General features: G+C 48.6%; 1 long non-coding RNA gene across 1 annotated transcript; it reads right to left on the bottom strand.

Annotated features, from left to right (window-relative positions):
- Positions 1-27: 27 nt before the first annotated feature.
- On the bottom strand, positions 28-9,204 carry LOC134729446 (uncharacterized). Its single transcript, XR_010110542.1, has 4 exons — positions 9,125-9,204; positions 4,509-4,600; positions 2,778-2,876; positions 28-182 (listed from the first exon to the last, which is right to left on the bottom strand). It is a non-coding gene; the product is annotated as an uncharacterized LOC134729446 (long non-coding RNA).
- Positions 9,205-18,694: the final 9,490 nt, after the last annotated feature.

Raw genomic sequence — 18,694 nt, 5'->3', positions numbered from 1 at the left:
TTTGTTTTTTTTAATGAGACATAATTCACATACCATAAAATTCATCCCTTTAAAGTATACAATTTCAGCCGGGTGCAGTGGCTCACGCCTGTAATCCCAGCACTTTGGGAGGCCAAGGCGGGTGGATCACAACTTCAGGAGATTGAGACCATCCTGGCTAACATGGTGAAACCCCGTCTCTACTGAAAATACAAAAACAAAATTAGCCGGGTGTGGTGGTGGGCGCCTTTAGTCCCAGCTACTTGGGAGGCTGAGGCAGGAGAATGGCATGAACCCAGGAGGCAGAGCTTGCAGTGAGCCGAGATCGCGCCACTGCACTCCAGCCTGGGCGACAGAGTGAGACTTCATCTCAAAATAAAATAAAATAAAATAAAACAAAATATGCAATGTCATGATTTTTTTTTTTTTCCTGAGACAGAGTTTCGCTCTTGTTGCCTAGGCTGGAGTGCAATGGTGCGTTCTCAGCTTACTGCAACCTCTGCCTCCTCAGTTCAAGTGATTCTCCTGCCTCAGCCTCCCGAGTAGCTAAGATTACAGGTGCCCACCACCACGCCTGGCTAATTTTTTGTTTTTTGTTTTGTATTTTTAGTAGAGATGGGGTTTCACCATGTTGGCCAGGCTGGTCTCAATCTCCTGACCGCAGGTGATCCACCTGACTCGGCCTCCCAAAGTGCTGGGATTACAGGCATGAGCCACTGTGCCTGGCCCAATTTCATGTTTTTTAGTATACCCACAAAGTTTTGCAACCATTGCCACTAATTCCAGAACATTTTTTATCACCCCAGAAGGAAACCCTGTATGTGTTAGCAGTCACTTTCTATTTCCCCCCAATCCCTCTCCATTTCTAGATAACCACTTCCCTACTTTCTGTCCCACTGGGCTTGCCTGTATTCTGGCATGAAAAGATTCAAACAATACGTTGTCTTCTGTGATTGGCTTCTTTCACTTAGCGTAATGTTTGTGAGATACATCCATGTTGTAGTGTATGTCAGTGCCTCACTTCTTCATGGTTAAATGATATCTCATTGTATCAATATATCTCATTGTGATTATCCATTCATCCGTTGGTGGGTATTTGAGTTGTTTCCACTTTTTTGGCCATTATAGATAATGCTGTTATAAACATTCATGCACAAGTTTTCTTGTGGATATGTGTTTTCACTTCTCTTGGGTATATGCCTAGAAGTAGAATTTCTGGGTTATGCGGTAATTCTATGTTTAGCCTTTTGGGAAACTGCCAGATTGTTTTCCAAAGTGACTATACTTTTTTCCTTCTTTTAAAATTGTATAAAATATACGTAACATAAAATTTGCCACCTTGGCCCAGGCGAGTGGTCCACACCTGTAATCCCAGCACTTTGGGAGGCTGAGGCAGGCGGATCAACTGAGGTTGGGAGATCGAGACCAGCCTGGCCAATGTGGTGAAACCCCATCTCTACTAAAAATACAAAATTAGCTGGGTACGGTGGCATGCGCCTGTAATCCCAGCTACTTGGGAGGCTAAGGCAGGAGAATCACTTGAACCCGAGAGGCAGAGGTTGCAGTGAGCCCAGATTGCACCATTGCACTCCAGCCTGGGCAAAAATAGCAAAACCCAGTCTCAAAAAAAAAAAAATTCGCTACTTTAACCATTTTTAAGTGAGAGTTTAGTGGCATTCAGTAAATTTGGAAGCTCTTTTGGGCCACCTTAGCTCTCCTCTGTCCTGTTTTGTTTGTTTTTTGTTTTTTTAAGATAGATTCTCACTCTTGTTGCTCAGGCTGGAGTGCAGTGGCACGATCTCGGCTCACTGCAATCTCTGCCACTCAGGTTCAGGCGATTCTCCTGCCTCAGCCTCCCAAGTAGCTGGGACTACAGGCGTGCGCCACCATGTCAGGCTAATTTTTGTATTTTTTGGTACAGACAGGGTTTCGCCATTTGGCCAGGCTGGTCTCAAACTCCTGACCTCAAGTGATCCTCCGGCCTCGGCCTCCCAACGTGCTGGGATTACAGGTGTGAGCCGCTGCGCCTGGCCTGTTCCCTGCTGTTTCTAGCGGAGGTCCTGTGGGAGCGTCCCTGCTGCCTCAAGTCTTGTAGTTCCTTCCTGCATTCCTTACTTCTGGTGTCCTCCTCTGCCCCTGGGCTGGGTTAGCCTTGGATCTGCAGGGACTGTCTTGTTTGAAGAAGGACAATGCTTGGTTATCTCCTTCTGGGGGACCTATGTCTCTGAACAGCTTTCTTCATCTTGCCTCTCTGCATTTCATTGTCATCAAAAAATGTTTCTCCTGTCATCTTGTCATCTGCCTATACTAATAATCCTCTTACAAGTTCCTGCCATTTACACAGGCCATGCGGAATATGCATTTGTGAGGGGGAAGGATGGTCAAGTGTCAGTAGCAGCCCAGGGGGTTTGTGGGTGGAAGGATGAAAAAGATGAAGGGTCATCTGGTCCCAGGGCCCTGGTGACAGTAGCCTCTGTTACTCTGCAGCAGTCAGCATAGGTGACCAGAAAGTCACTGAGGGTAGGCACTAAAAAGCCTCAGAAGTGGCCAGGTGCAGTGGCTCACACCTGTAATCCCAGCACTTTGGGAGGCTGAGGTGGGCAGATCACGAGGTCGGGAGTTCAAGACCAGCCTGACCAGGGCTGCCCCTCATGGGCTGTGGACTTTGGACTTTGGATAGGCATAAATAAGAACCGGGATAATTCCCAGGAAGGGATTTGGGGGTGGGAGTAAGGTGGGGAGGAGGTAGGGCTCGAACACCAAGCTTTCTCAGGTGTGTCAAGGCAAGAGAAACTTACGCAGTATGAGGCGTCCACACCTCTGCTCCTTCAGTGTCTTTTCTGTGAGTGAGATCAGGAAGAGAGAGTGTCCTGTCCCAGCAGATGGTGAAACCCCGTCTGTAGCAAAAATACAAAAATTAGCAGGGCGTGGTGGTGCGTGCCTGCAATCCCAGCTACTCAGGAGGCTGAGGCAGGAGAATTTCTTGAGCTTGGGAGGCGGAGGTTGCAGTGAGCCGAGATCACACCACTGCACTCCAGCCTGGGCGACAGAGCAAGGCTCCGTCTCAAAAAAAAAAAAAAAAAAGTCTCAGGAGCTCGGGCAGCCAGGTGGGGAGCTGGCCAATCAGGAGTGGGCATGCAAATGAGCCACGTGCCTCCCAGCGGGGGACCAGAGGCCAGGTCAGGGCAACAGCCTCCAGGGCTGCCCGTCATGGGCTGTGGACTTTGTATAGGCATAAATAAGAACCGGGACAATTTCCAGGAGGGGATTTGGGGGTGGGAGTAAGGTAGGGGGGAGGTAGGGCTCAAACACCAAGCTTTCTCAGGTGTGTCAAGGCAAGAGAAACTTACGCAGTATGTGGCGTCCACACCTCTGCTCCTTCAGTGTCTTTTCTGGGAGTGAGATCAAGAAGGGGGGGGGGGTCCCGTCTCAGCAGGAAGCCCAGGCTGCCCACTCAGTCTGAGGGGACGGCACTGACTGGGCAGGATCTGGCAAGAGGGGAGTTTAGGGTGCAGATTTGGGTCCAATTCAGCTTGTGACCAGAAGAGGGATCATCAACTGGGATCCCAGATCACATGGAATCCTGTGGTTCCCTTGAGAACTGCCTGGACCCCCAGGTCAACCATATGGGCTGGAAAGGAAGTAAGTTCTGGCAAAGGGACCTTCATACAAGGACTAAAGCCGTGGGAACCACACTTCAATTCATGACTTTCAGCATATCTTGAAAGCACTTAGATAGGGAAGGTTTGGAAAGGCAGAACTGCTACTGCCGCTGCTGCCGCCTCTTCTTTCCATTTTGTGTCTCAGCTCAAAGATAGAGCTTCTCTTTACCCTCTCAGCCCAGATAAATATCTTGTTTTGCCTTTCTTGCATTTTTTTTGTTTAAAGAAATTTGGAGGCTGAATTGGGAGGATCACTTGACCCCAGAAGGTCGAGGCTGCAGTGAGCCATGATTGCACCACCGCACTCCAGCCTGGGCAACAGAGTGAGACCCTGTCTCAAAAAAAAAAAAAAAAAAAAAAAGGCGGGGGGGAGCATAATAGTGGAAATGCTCTGTCTTGCCCTGAAAATGAATGCTGTAGAGTGCCAGGGCTGCCACTCTTGGCTGCTCCACAGGTTGCTTCTCCAGATGCGGAGATGGGGAGAAGGGACCTGTGGCCCCAGGCTGAGGTCTGTGAGGGGCCTGCTGCTGTGGCTCACTTGCTGACCAAGGAGGATGCCATACGGCCCCCCACTGGGGTCTGAGTGCGCAACCCAAGCCACCCTGAAGGGGTGTGTGCACAAGGAGCTCTCAGGAGAAGCCCCCAAGGTGGCCTGTTGGAAGGCTCTGATGGGAACATTTCCTTCCACCTTCAAGAAAGAAGCAACGGGACCCTGAAGAATGCAGCCCAGAGAGATCCAAAGGGTCAGAAGCTCTGGGGCAAATCTGGTAAACTTCCTGGGGGTGCCACAGACTCATCTCCACCTTGCCCTGTGGTCTGGCCCCACCTTCTGGTGGAGCCTGCCCCGTCCCCACCCTGACACTTGACCTGTGGCTGACAGTGGGCCACCTCTGCTCCACTCAGGCTCCATGTCCGGGGAGTCTGCAGCTTCTCTGGCATTCCTCCTCCCCGTCTGGGTCCTGTGATGGAAACAGTCTCATTCAGCTGCCCCAGAGACTCACAAGTCCTTTACTCATTCAGCAAGTATTTTCCAGTCCCTGCCATGTGTTGGGCCCCTGTTAATTCTATAGTAATATTTGTTGTGGTAAATAAAATTGCCTTCATAGTGATGTCATGGTGGAGGGAGCAACACTCAGAGGAAGAGGGTGTCTCTGAGCCCACAGAGCTCCCACTGCTATTTCTACGAGGCCAGCAATACATCTTTGCATTTCAGAAAACTGGGTCTATTCAAGAAATAAAGATGGATGGAGGTCAAAATGGGAATGGATTTGGAGAACAGAGTGGGGGTGGGGATGGAGCAGGATGGAAGTGAGAGGAGGTGGAGAGGGAATGGGGGGAGGTTGGTGATGGGGAGGGGACAGGATAAGGAACAAGATGAGGAAGGGGGAAGGTGGAGTTGGAGTGGAGATGAGGATCAAAGTGAGGAGGGCTGGGTCATCCTCTGGCCTCTCCTATCATGCCCCATCTACACGGATGCAAAGAAAACTTCGTTCACTCATCGAACGTTTCTGGGACTCTTCCTGAATGCCAGACTTGCATTGGTACAGAAAAATGACTCTCTTCATACTTGCCTTCAAAGAGCTCAGAGTCTGGGCTGCGGAGAGGTCTTTTTATAAACAAAAACACTGGCCGGGCACAGTGGCTCACACCTATAATTTCAGCACTTTGGGAGGCCAAGGCGGGTGGATCACATGAGGTCAGGAGTTTGAGACCAGCCTGGCCAACATGGTGAAACTCTGTCTCTACTAAAAATACAAAAATTATCCAGGTTTGGTAACGCATGCCTGTAGTCCCAGCTACTTGGAGGGTGAGGCAGGAAAATCGCTTGAACCTGGGAGGCAGAGGTTGCAGTGAGTTGAGATCACGCCACTGCACTCCAGCCTGGGTGGCAGAGCGAGACTCTGTCTAAAAACAAACAAAAAAATAAACAAAAACACTGAGATAAGAGCTATGAGCAGGGCGCAGTAGCTCACGCCTATAATCCCAGCACTTTGGGAGGCTAAGGTGGGCGGATCACCTGAGGTCGGGAGTTTGAGACCAGCCTGACCAACATGGAGAAACCCTGTCTCTACTAAAAATACAAAATTAGCCAGGCGTGGTGGTGCGTGCCTGTAATCCCAGCTACTTGGGAGGCTGAGGCAGGAGAATCACTTGAACCCAGGATGTGGACGTTGTGATGAGCCGAGATCGTGCCATTGCACTCCAGCCTGGGCAACAAGAGTGAAACTCTGTCAAAAAAAAAAGAGCTATGACAGACAAGTGGGGCACAGAATGAGGAGCCATCTATCCCTGGTGGGAGTCTGGGAGGACTTCAGAGAGGAGGTGATGGTTATGTGTGTTTAATTGGATTCATTTATTTAATTCAATTAGTAATACATTCACATGTTCGAAATCCTAAAGGCACAAAAGAACTTGTGTCTGGTCATGGTTGCATAATTCTGTGAATGTACCAAACACCATGGAAACCATTGAATTATGTACTTTAAATGGGTGAATGATACAGTATGTGACTTATAGCTCAATAAAATTGTATTTCAGAAAAGGGTTTATGTCTCCATCCCACATCTGATTCTAGTCCCTCCCTGAAGTCAAATAATATGGTGAGTTTCTTCTGTATCTTTTTTGTTGGGAGTTAGGGAGTGACATTTGAAGTGGTGAATGAGCTGAATTTAGTCAAGTAGTGGACTGCAGAACACAGTGGTTCTGTGAATGCCCCAATGGTTGGAGCATGGGGTGAGGGTGGCAGAATGGCAAAGGCTGATTGGGGGTGGGGTGAGCAGAGCCTTGGAGGCCATGCGAGGCAGTGTGTACTTCATCTGTAAGCAGTGATGATCCAGACCTTTAAGCTGCATGAAAAACAATGTGACAATAATTTAAAGACACCCAAATCTCCTTCCAACATCCCGTTGTCATTCATCTAAGTGATACTGCAGTTCTTGTCTCTATGCACTCATGCGTTTACCTAGTTAGGTAAGTACAGTCTAAATACACTTTTGTATCTATTTTTTCCATTTAATATTAATCTTAAGCATCTTTATAGGTTGTCATGTAATACTCAAATGGATTTTTTTTTTTTTTTTTTAGATGAAGTCTCGCTCTGTTGCCCAGGCTGGAGTGCAGTGGCACGATCTCGGCTCACTGCAAACTCCGCCTCCTGGGTTCAAGCGATTCTCCTGCCTCAGCCTCCTGAGTAGCTGGGATTACAGGCACCCGCCATCGCGCCTGGCTAATTTCTGTATTTTTAGTAGAGACGGGGTTTCGTCATGTTGGCCAGGTTGTCTCAAACTCCTGACCTCAGGTAATCCACCAGCCTAGGCCTCTCAAAGTGCTAGGATTACAGGCATGAGCCACTGCACCCGGCCAAATGGATGGTTTTTAAAGGATAAGAGGTACTCTATCAAGTCAATAGTAAACAAATCATTCCCCGTTGGGCAATTGGGTTGGTTCCAATTTGCTATCAAGTGGAAGAATGACCCAGTTGGATCTTGGCTTTGGACAATGGTTTTTACATGGCCAACTCACAGGCTCAGAGCTAAAAGGGATTCAGGGAGTCATCTGGGTTCATCCTTAGGGTTTCTGTGGCCGTGAGTAAGCACCCCATCTGAACCCATTTCTTCATCTGGAAAGGGATAATGTATTTAAGTCACTCAAAAGCTTTTTAGGCCTTGGTAGATTTCTCTGACACTGGAAGGTCCGTCCACAGCCTACCTGTTATGCATCAAAGGAACTATCTGAAGACACTGGAATCCTAGCCAGGCAGGGCGACTCACGCCAGTAATCCCAGCGCTTCGGGAGGCTGGGGCAGGAGGACCGCTTGAGGCCAGGAGTTCAAGGTCAGCCTGAGCAACAGAGTGAGATTCTGTCTCTACAAAAAATTATTAAAATTAGCCGACCGTGGTGGCACATGCTTATAGTTCTAGTTACTTGGGAAGCTTGAGATAGGAGGATCAAGTGACAAGCCCAGGAGTCCAAGGCTGCAGTGAGCTATTATTATACCACCGTACCCCAGCCTGAAGGACAGAGTACCCCAGCCTTGTCTAAAAAAAAAAAAGACATAAGACTTTGAGGTTTCGCCATGTTGCCCAGGCTGGTCTCAAACTCCTGAGCTCAGGCATTCCATCTGCCTTGGCCTCCCAAAGTGCTAGGATTACAGGCATGAGCCACAGTACCCAGCCCCTTATGCCTCTTAACTTTACATCTCTGGGTCAGAATATGATGGGGAACTCTCCCTTTCTTGAGGACCTCCAAGGAATGTGATGTCTGTCACTCCCAATTCTCCTATTGAGGAGGAAAAGCCAGTACAGGACAGAATGCTCTGGGCCAGATAATTTCCATCTTTGTTTCACTTAATCCGCATAACAACCTTGAAAGGCAGATGTTAATTATACCCATTTCACAGATGCAGAAACTACAATTCAGAGAGATTAGGAAACATGCCCACAGTCATCTGGCTGGTAAAAGGTGGGGCTGGGAGTGAACCCAGATCTTTGCAGAATTACACCTCACGGCCTTCCCTGGGCTGTGGCTCTTTTTCCACTGCCTGGTAGGCCTGTTTGAAGAATTAAACCCCAGAGTCTAAGACATAAAGAATGTGTCCATCAGAAGGTGCAGAAAGGGGCCACCTTTCTGTTGTTTTGTTTTTGTTTTTGTTTTTGTTTTTGAGACAGAGTCTCACTCTGTCACCCAGGCTGGAATGCAGTGGTGCGATCTTGGCTCACTGCAACCTCCGCCTCCAGCTTGAAGTGATTCTCCTGCCTCAGCTTATTGAGTAGGTGGGATTACAGGCGCCCGCCACCACGCTCAGCTAATTTTTGTATTTTTAATAGAGATGGGGTTTCACCATGTTGTTCAGGCTGGTCTCGAACTCCTGACCCTAGGTGATCTACCCACCTTAGCCTCCCAAAGTGCTGGGATTACAGGCTTGAGCCACTGTGCCCGGCCTGTTTGTTTTCTGAGACGAGGTGTTTCTGTGTCACCCAGACTGGAGTGCAGTGGTTCAATCTTGGCTCACTGCAGCCTAAACCTCCTGGGCTCAAGTGATCCTCCCAACTCAGCCTCCTGAGTAGCTGGGACTATAAGCGCATGCCACCACCACTGGCTATTTTTTTTTTTTTGACAGGGTCTCACTCTGTCACTCAGGCTGGAGTGCAGTGGTGCGATCACAGCTCACTGCAGCCTCAGCCTCCCAGGCCCAAGCAATCCTCCTGCCTCAGCCTCCTGAGTCACTGGGATTACAAGTGTGCACCACCATACCCAGATAATTTTTAAATATTTTGTAGAGACAGAGTCTCCTTATGTTGCCCAGGCTGGTCTTGAACCTTGAGCTCAATGGATCTTCCTGCCTTGGCCTCTGAAAGCACTGGGTTTATAGGAGTGAGCAACTATGCCTGGCCCCCTCCTATAGTTTTTCCCTGGCCAATATCCCTCTTATAAATCCACAGAGCTTCTCACTCTCTGCAGGGAATATTAGGTCATTCACATACCTGGGTTCAGTCCCTACACCGCAGTCATCGTGATGCTTACACCCCAGACACCCCAGACGTGCGTCCTCCTTCAAACAGCCCATTCCCACCCACTAAGCCTCTGCCCATGTGTTCCGACTCCTCCCTCCCTTCCTTCCTCTGCTTCCTTCCTCTTTCCTCTTCCTTCTTCATCTAGTGACAGCTTATTCACCCTCTAAAACCCAAATCGAATCCTACTCTCTCTATCTTTCCCTGAACAACATTATTTACTTTGTTGTCTCTGCTCCCATAGTACTTTGGACAGAACTCTGCTACGGAGGTTCACAAACTGAACTCTAGTTCCTTGACCACATGTGTCCTCCCCTCACTCCCCACACCAAACCTGGCTTTGGTGGCCTGGTGCCCAGCATGGTGTCGTGCCCATGTGTGGATGCTTAAATACATCTTTGAAATTTGAATAAACAGTAAACATTGTTATATATGAGTCATGTTTTTCTCTTTAAAAGCCACATCATATCCATTTGCTCATTGGACTACTTCAAAAGAGAAGCTCTAAGGACATCCAAAGATCCTAAGTGAAAAATCACCCTGGCTGCACGGGTCAAGCCAGGACACAGGGCCAAAGGTCAGCACTGACACGCTGAGCCCAGGCGTTTGCTTTCCAGATGAGACCTGCACCGCTGGACCAGCAATGCAGCAGAGGCAGCAGGAAGAGGGAGATGGAGCCAAAGGGTTTCTGGGCAGGCGGTTGCTGGCAGATCTGTAAATCGATTCCCCACAATGGGCTGTCACTGAAACAGGCCAGGAGTAGCCCAGAGTCTGGAGGCAGACCTGAGAGGGCAGGGTGTGGGAAGATTAGAAGCATAGGCTAGGCCAGGCACAGCGGATCATGCCTGTAATCCCAGCACTTTGGGAGGCCGAGGCAGGTGGATCACCTGAGGTCAGGAGGTCAAGACCAGCCTGGCCAACATGGTGAAACCCATCTCTACTAAAAATATAAAAAAAAATTAGCCGGGCATGGTGGCACATGCCTGTAATCCCAGCTACTCGGGAGGCTGAGCCAGGAGAATCACTTGAAACTGAGAGGTGGAGTCTGCAGTGAGCCAAGATTGCGCCATTGCACTCCAGCCTGGGCAACAAGAGGAAAACGCTGTCTCAACAACAACAACAACAACAACAAAAAAGCATAGGCTAGAAATTGGACCACAAAATAATATAGAATTTGACATGTGGGTGAAGATGGGTGTTTAGGGGGCTGCAAATCAATAATGTTCTCCTCAATCTGCGTAAGCAGAGGCAATGTGGTATAGTGGTTTACAGTGTGGCTTCTGGAACTAGGTTCCTGGGGTTTGGATCCAACACAAGTGACACATGTGACCTTGAACAAGTTATTTAACTTCTCTAGACTTCACTTTCCTCACCTGTAAAAGGGGAACAGTAATAAAATCTACCTCAGGATTTTTATGAAAATTAAATCAGTAAATCCATGTAATTTTTCTTTTTTTTTTTTTTGAAATGGAGTCTCGTTCTGTCACCCAGGCTGGAGTGCAGTGGCACGATCTCGGCTCACTGCAAGCTCTGCCTCCCGGGTTCACGCCATTCTTCTGCCTCAGCCTCCCGAGTAGCTGGGACTACAGGCGCCCGCCACCACACCCGGCTAATTTTTTGTATTTTTAGTAGAGACGGGGTTTCACTGTGTTAGCCAGGATGGTCTCAATCTCCTGACCTCATGATCCGCCCGCCTTGGCCTCCCAAAGTGCTGGGATTGCAGGCGTGAGCCACCGCGCGCGGCCCATGTAATTTTTCAGAACAAGTCCCTAGCTTATAGTAAATGCTCAATGAATGTGAGCTATTATTTAATATTTTATTAAGTAGCATCTATGAGGTGTTGCAGTGACTGTGTAAGGAAACCATGGTAGCTCACATCTATAATCCCCATACTTTGGGAGGCCGATGCAGGAGGATTCCTTGAGCCCAGGAGTTCAAGACCAGCATGGACACTCCAGTGAGACCCTGTTTCTACCAAAGAAATTTTGCTAAGTTAGCCAGGTGTGGTTGCAAGCACTTGTAGTCCTGGCTATTTGGGAGGCTGAGGCAGGATGATCTCTTGAGCTCAGGAATTCAGGGCTGCAGTGAGCTATGATGGATTGCACCATTGCACTCTGGCCTAGGCAGCAGAGCAAAACACTGTCTCTAAAAAAAAAAAACATAGAAGGAAAGAAAAAGGAAACCACCCGAAAACATAGTGGCTTAAAACAACAAACCAATACCTTGCTCACAATTCTGTAGGTCAGCAATCTGGCCCAGGCTCTGTTGGGCAGTTCTGCCAGATTCTCCTGGGATTGCTCCATGGATCACTCACAGGGACTGGGGCTGGGTGGTCTAAGGCGGCCTCACTCTCAGCTCTGGTGACTTGGGGTGGCTGTCAGACAGGCCCCATGTTGTAGTAACCTGTCTCCAGAAGGCTGCCCGGACTTCTCCCCCTTGTGAGCTGGGGTTCCAATTGTAGCCCAAAGAGGGTAAGCCCTGGCTTTTCAAGCTTTTGCTTAGATCACATTTGTTTTTTGTTGTTTGTTTGTTTTTCTGAGACAGTCTCACTCTGTCACCCAGGCTGGAGTGCAGTGGGGCGATCTCAGCCCACGGCAATCTCCACCTCCCAGTTTCAAGCAATTCTCCTCCCTCAGCCTCTCGAGTAGCTGGGACTGCAGGTCCCCGCCACCAGAGCCGGCTAATTTTCGTATTTTTAGTAGAGACGGGGTTTCACCATGTTGGCCAGGCTGGTCTTGAACTCCTGACCTCAAGTGATCTGCCCGCCTCGGCCTCCCAAAGTCCTGGGATTATGGGTGTGGGCCACCACACCTGGCCTACTTATATCACATTTGTTAATGTCCCATTAGCCAAGGCAAGTCACAAGATCAAGCCCAGATTCAAAGGATGAAGACATTTACATCTTGATGGGAAGAGAGGCAAAGTCACAATGCAAAAGAGCACACGTCAGGGATGGGAGCATTTTCACAGCCGTGTGAACAGTCTACTATACTGGGCACCAGACATGTAAGCAGAGCTCAGTTCTGGAGGCTGGAAGGAATGCTTTCTTGGCCCTCAGGGCTCAGGATAGCAGGTTAAGATGCAAGCAAAACCATTATGATGCAAGGTCTGAATGCGATAAGTGCCCCAACATAGGAGTTCAAACCAGACAGATCTTTTGCAGCTAATGAGGGGTGGAGGTCAATGGGTTGAGAAGGCTTTATTTTCTTGACCTTGAAGTGTGGTTAGAATCTGGTCATACAGACATGGGGAAAATGATATTCCAGGTGGAGGAAAAAGCAAAGTTGGAAAAACCAAGGCATGTTTGGGAAATCCAAACTTATCTAATATATCTGGTGTGTGGCCATCAAGGGGAACTGCACGGCATAAAACTAGAAAGATAAGCTGGGGTCCAATGCGGGTGAGCTTGTGTTTGAACTTCAGTTTGAACTTCATTCTGTAGGCAATGGGGAGCCACTGAATATTTTTCAGGTGACAAGTGAAAAGAACTGTATTGTAAGAAGACTCCTTGGCCTGTATTCTATAGGATGGCTTGGGGTGGGGAGCAAGAAGAGGAGAGGTGATCACAGGTAATGAAGGGACTGTGGGCGGGCGGCGGGGAGGGGGCGGGCCTAGGCAATGGGGTTGGCCCGGGGCAGCACGAGTAGAAAGTATCTGGACAGATCCTGATGAGTGACTGCAAATGAGACATGAAGAGGTGTCAAGGTTGGCTCCGAAGTTGCCAGGCTCACTGCCCAGAGGATGGCAGAGAGCAGGAGATTCATTTACAAAGCAGGGGAGTCTGAGCAACAACAGGTGTGAAGGGATCCTATGGATGTGGGGACTGTATGGGACATCCAGGTGGTGTCCAACCAAGGTCCAACGTCATGCTAAGGAAGGAGGAGGAAGAGAAAGGAGAGGAGACTTTGTCAAAGCAACACTGAACACAGTGTTTCAAGGTGCTTAACAGTCAAGTATCAGATGTGGCCAAATGATTAAGGAAGAAGAAAGATGAGTAGAGGCCAACCAGCTGATTTGACAATGAGGAGGTCACAGGTGACTTCCTAGGAGAGCAGAGGAGGCTGAAGTCCCCAGGCTTTCTTTTCTTTTTTTCTTTTTTTTTTTTTTTGAGATGGAGTCTCGCTCTGTCGCCCAGGCTGGAGTGCAGTGGTGCGATTTTGGCTCACTGCAAGCTCTGCCTCCTGGGTTCACGCCATTCTCCTGCCTCAGCCTCCCGAGTAGCTGGGACTACAGGCGCCCGCCACCATGCCCAGCTAATTTTTTGTGTTTTTAGTAGAGACGGGGTTTCACCGTGTTAGCCAGGATGGTCTTGATCTCCTGACCTCATGATCCACCCGCCTCGGCCTCCCAAAGTGTCCAGGGTTTCTTTTTTTATTTTATTTTATTTTATTTTTTTGAGACAGAGTCTCACTCTGTCCCCAGGCTGGAGTGCAGTGGTGTGATCTCGGCTTACTGCAACCTCCGCTTTCTGGGTTCAAGGTATTCTCTTGCCTCAGCCTCTTGAGTAGCTGGGACTACAGGGCATACTACCATACCCAGCTAATTTTTGCATTTTTAGTAGAGACGGGGTTTCACCATGTTGGCCAGGATGGCCTCCGTCTCCTGACCTCGTGATCCACCCACCTCGGCCTCCCAAACTGCTAGGATTAGAGGCGCGAGCCACTGCACCTGGCCCCCAGGCTTTATTTTTATTTGTTAGTTTGTCTCACTCTGTCACCCAGGCTAGAGTGCAGTGGTGGGATCTCAGCTCATTGCAACCTCCGCCTCCTGGCTCAAGTGGTTCTCCCACCTCAGCCTCTCAAGTAGCTGGGACTACAGGCACATACAACCACACCCAGCTAATTTTTTTAGGGGGTTTTTTGTGGGTTTAATTTTTGTGGGTTTCTTTTTTCTTTTTTTTTTCTTTTTGTAGAGATGGGGTTTTGCCATGTAACCGAGGCTGGTCCAAGCTTTATTTTTTATATTTTATTTATTTTAATTTAAATTTTGTATGGAATGCTTCACGAATTTCACGACTTGTGCAGGGCCCACACTAATCTTCCCTGTACCACTGCAATTTTAGTATATGTGCTGCCGAAGCGATGACTGAAGTCCCCAGGCTTTGAGGAGGGAGCAACAGGCATCCTGCTTTCTGGGATTCGAAGTTGGAGAGAACCCCTGGACTTACATGACCCTCTCTTTCCACTTCACACCCACTAGAGTGAATGAAATGTTAAAAATAAACACTGCTGTTCCCTTCCACCCTAAAGAAGAGAGGCACGCTAGACTCTCCCTGCTCCTCTCCCTGTCTCTCTGGCCTGCTGGCTGGAGATCAGGCACCGCCAGGCAGACAGGCGCTGGCGGGACAGGCGGCTGTTTACTGCTAGTAGAGTACTGCTGTGTTTTCACAGCTCAGAATAGCTCTATAGCCACCCCCAGGCCTGGGGACCTAGGAGCCTCACTGTTTATTTTCATGACAATTCTGGGCCTCACCTCTTCCCTTCTCTGAGTCAAGGTCCTCATTTGAGAACTCTCAGAGGGGGTAAGGTGTGGGTTAAAGGGTCCAAGACTACTAATTTCCTAATTATCTGTCCCAGCTGGCTCTGGAAGAGGGGAGGACTAATAACTGACTGTACAACACGGGCGTTTTGGTTGGGATGGAATTTCCCCTGCTTTTAAAGAAAGAGTTGATTAAAGGACTGCATGGCCAGAGCCAGGGGGGAGGAAAACGTGGGAATGAAAGAGGGATGACCCCATCTGGATTGCGACAGGTTCTGTGTGAGGAGCTTTCACTAGAGAATTATGGGGGCTTCTCTGACTCATGGTGCCCCTCAAATCAGGCTGGGTTCTGGCTGCCCTGGTGTTTAAAAGGTATTCAGAGGTAGGGGAAGACTGGCTTCACAGAACTCTTTTGAACTCTGAATTTTTTTAATAATGTGAGTGTATTACTTTTGAAAATATTTTAGGCTCACTCCTGTAATCCCAGAACTTTGGGAGGCCGAGGCGGGTAGATCGCCTGAGTTCGGGAGTTCGAGACCAGCCTGGCCAATGTGGTGAAACCCCATCTCTACTAAAAAAAAAAACAAAAATTAGTCAGGCCCTGGTGGCCTGTGCCTGTAGTCCTGGCTACTCGAGTGGCTGAGGCACAAGAATCACTTGAACCCGGCAGGAGGAGGTTCCAGTGAGCCAAGATTGTGTCCCTGTACTCCAGCCTGGGTAACAGAGTGAGACTCTGTCTCAAAAAAAAAAAAAGGCCAAGCATAGTGACTCACACCTGTAATCCCAGCACTTTGGGAGGCCGAGATGGATGGATCATCTGAGCTCAGGAGTTCAAAAACAACCTGGGCAACATGGTGAAACCCCATCTCTACTAAAAATGCAAAAAGTTAGCCGGGCGTGGTGGCGCGTGCCTGTAATCCTAACTACTTGGGAGGCTGAAGCAGGAGAGTTGCTTGAACCCAGGAGCCGGAAGTTGCAGTAAGTGGAGATCGCACCACTGCACTCAAGCCTGGGCGACAGAGGGAGACCCTGTCTCAAAATAATAATAATAATAATAATAATAATTTTTAAAATATGAACACATTTATCTTTTTGTTCTGGCAATCATTAATCATTTACTTCTGTTAGATAATTCAAAGCCAGGCACCACTTCATTGGAGCTACGTTCAAAGGACTGCCACTACTCAGAATATCAAAGCTGAAAAGAGGGTGAGGGTCCCTGGGTCTCATTTTACAGTTGACAAAAGCAAACCCCAGAGACTCCAGTGATTTGGCCAAGGTTGCACAGTTTTTAAATTTTATTTCTTTTTTAAAATCCGGTGATGCCCATGGCGGGGGTACAGTTTCCTGGGCTGCCTGCTGGAGGCTTGAGAGTGTTTCTGAGAGTCTGCTGAGGAAAAGGAGGGAGCACTTTCTGCCCCCTGCCCACCTCCTACCCACCAGCCCCCACCTCTCTCCCGTCCACAACCAGGCTGAGCAACAGCTGGGCAATTGATGACTTGGTTTCTTTCCCTCCTTCTTCAGTCGGTCTCAATTATTCCAAAGAATCCTTGAGTTGAAGCAAGGAGGGACAGCGGTTTGGGCTTAGCTCAAGTCACACTTCCCTTCTCTCCTCAAATAGCCCTTCTCTGCCTCTGGGATACAGACCAGGACAAAGGGGAAAGAAAGCCTTTTAAAAATAGTCCTGGCCACACTTTTGCAGGTTTCCTTCCCTTGCCTCTGCCTCTGTAGTGCACCATCAGCAAGTTTAACTCCTGGCAGGAAGGATGAAATTTGACAGCAAGAATGTTTCTTAACTTCCTTCCCTTGCCTCTGCCTCTGTAGTGCGCCATCAACAAAGTTTAACTCCTGGCAGGACGGATGAAATTTGACAGCAAAAATGTTTTCTAACTGTAAAGGTGGTTTGGCACTGCAAAGGGTTGATTAAGAATGGGAGAAGAGGTTGGGCGCGGTGGCTCAAGCCTGTAATCCCAGCACTTTGGGAGGCTGAGGCAGGCAGATCACTGGAGGTCAGGAGTTTGAGACCAGCCTGGCCAACATGGTGAAACCCCGTCTCTACTAAAAATACAAAAAATTGCCAGGGCGTGGTGGCATGCGCCTGTAATTTCAGTTACTCGGGAGGCTGAGGCAGGAGAATAGCTTGAGCCTGGGAAGCGGAGGTTGCATTGAGCTGAGATCACGCCACCGCACTCCCGCCTGGGCAACAGAGCAAGACTCTGTCTAAAAAAAAAAAAAAAAAAACCAGAAAAGTCTACCATCTGTTTGTGAGGGAACTAGTTAAATGTTCGTGGAAACAGGTTACTTCCTGGAGGGAACAACAGCTTCTTTTGGGGAAGGGGGCTAAGGAAGAGCGAGGTGAAGAAGAGGAAGGGCAGTTCATGCTTCCCATAAAGGTTCTGGTGACTCATTTGATTTTGGAAGAAGGCAGGCCCTGGGATGGCAGGAGGAAGGTATCTAGTGGGGAGTTCTGAGATGTTTACAATGCAGCAAATGCCTTCAGGTTTTCTTCTGTGCACAAAATGTGCAGCCCATCCTGAGACACGCTCCACGCTTCCCCTACCTGCGCAGTTCAAGGTCCTAAAGCTGAACTTTCTCACTGTGCCAGAGAGAAGCCAGCCCTTTGCACTGGCGAACAATGATTAACCCGCCTCTCCCTCCACCTGTTTTTCTCAACATGTTTTTCTAAAACATAAACTGGGTCACTCACTTAGAAGGTGACAGCAGTTGATCTGGCCAGTTTCCCATGTCCACCATGAAACACTTCCTCCATTGATCACTTGGTAGGGAAAAAAAAAAGCATACAAAAGAAAAGTAATTAAAAACAAAAATAAAACTGTACATTTTGCACTTTGGGCTGTAGCCCTGCTGCTCGGACGAAGCTGTGAACTGGAGCTAGGTTTCGAATTCCATCTATAGTATGTAGAAAACACCCATTCTAGGTCAGGCACAGTGGCTCACGCCTATAATCCCAACACTTTGGGAGGCTGACAGAGGAGGACACTTGAGCCCAGGAGTTACAGACCAGCCTGGGCAACAAAGTGAGACCCTGTTTCTACAAAAAATACAAAAAATTCGCCGGGTGTGGTAGCACCGGCCTGTAGTCCCAGGTACTGGAGAGGCTGAGCTGGGAGGATTGCTTGGGACCCAGGAGGTCGAGGCTGCAGTGAGCATTGATGGGACCACTGCACTCCAGCCTGGGCAACAGAGTGAGACCCGTCTCAAAAACAAAACAAAACAAAACAAAACAAACCTATTGTAGGATGATAACTGAGTAAAGGAAAGGTGGCTCCTCTCTCAACAGAATCCAGAGCCCCCACCCAGAATAGAAGGTACAGCTTCAGGTAAAATCAGACTTTCTTTTTGGTAGTAAGTGCAATTTTTGGATGAGGTGTGTGGTAAGTTACAGCTCCTTTTCCCTCTTTGCTTTCTCGTCTGCAAATAAACTTGTTCGAGTGAATGAGTCAACCTTGCCCTGGGAGAATGTGCCAGGGCCCTGAGCCCAGCTGCACTTACTCATCAGCAGACCAGACTGTACTTCCTGGCATCTTTCCTTCATGTTCTTCTCAAGATCCAAAGCCTCTGGATTTCTAGTTGTGGGGAAAATGCCTGAGGAGTGGCTTGCTTGGGTACCTACCAAAGAGGAGCCCGAATGATTTTTCCATCCTCATTCCTTCCCCAACTCAGCTGGCCATTTCCCTAGAGGGCGTTAACGAATCTTCTCTACTGAGGACAAAATAACAGGGAACTCACTGATATTTCTACAAAGGAAATCAAAATATTTCATCCCAAACTATGGCTCCCAATATAATAAGTACTTTTTTTGTTCGTTTGAGACAGGGTCTCGCTCTGTTGCCCAGCAGGAGTGCAGTGGCACGATCACGACTCACTGTACCTCCCGGGTTCAAGTGATCCTCCCACTTCAGCCTCCCGAGTAGCTGCAATTACAGGTGCCAGCCACCTCACTGGGCTAATTTTTTTTTTTTTTTTTTTTTGAGATAGAGTCTCGTTCTGTCACCCAGGCTGGAGTGTAATGGTGTGATCTCGGCTCGCTGCAACTTCCACCTC

The sequence above is a fragment of the Pan paniscus genome, chromosome 19, assembly GCF_029289425.2.
Source record: "Pan paniscus chromosome 19, NHGRI_mPanPan1-v2.0_pri, whole genome shotgun sequence".
Lineage (NCBI taxonomy): Eukaryota > Metazoa > Chordata > Mammalia > Primates > Hominidae > Pan > Pan paniscus.
Note: the sequence above shows the minus strand (reverse complement) of the source record. Positions and strands in the feature narration are given on the sequence as shown.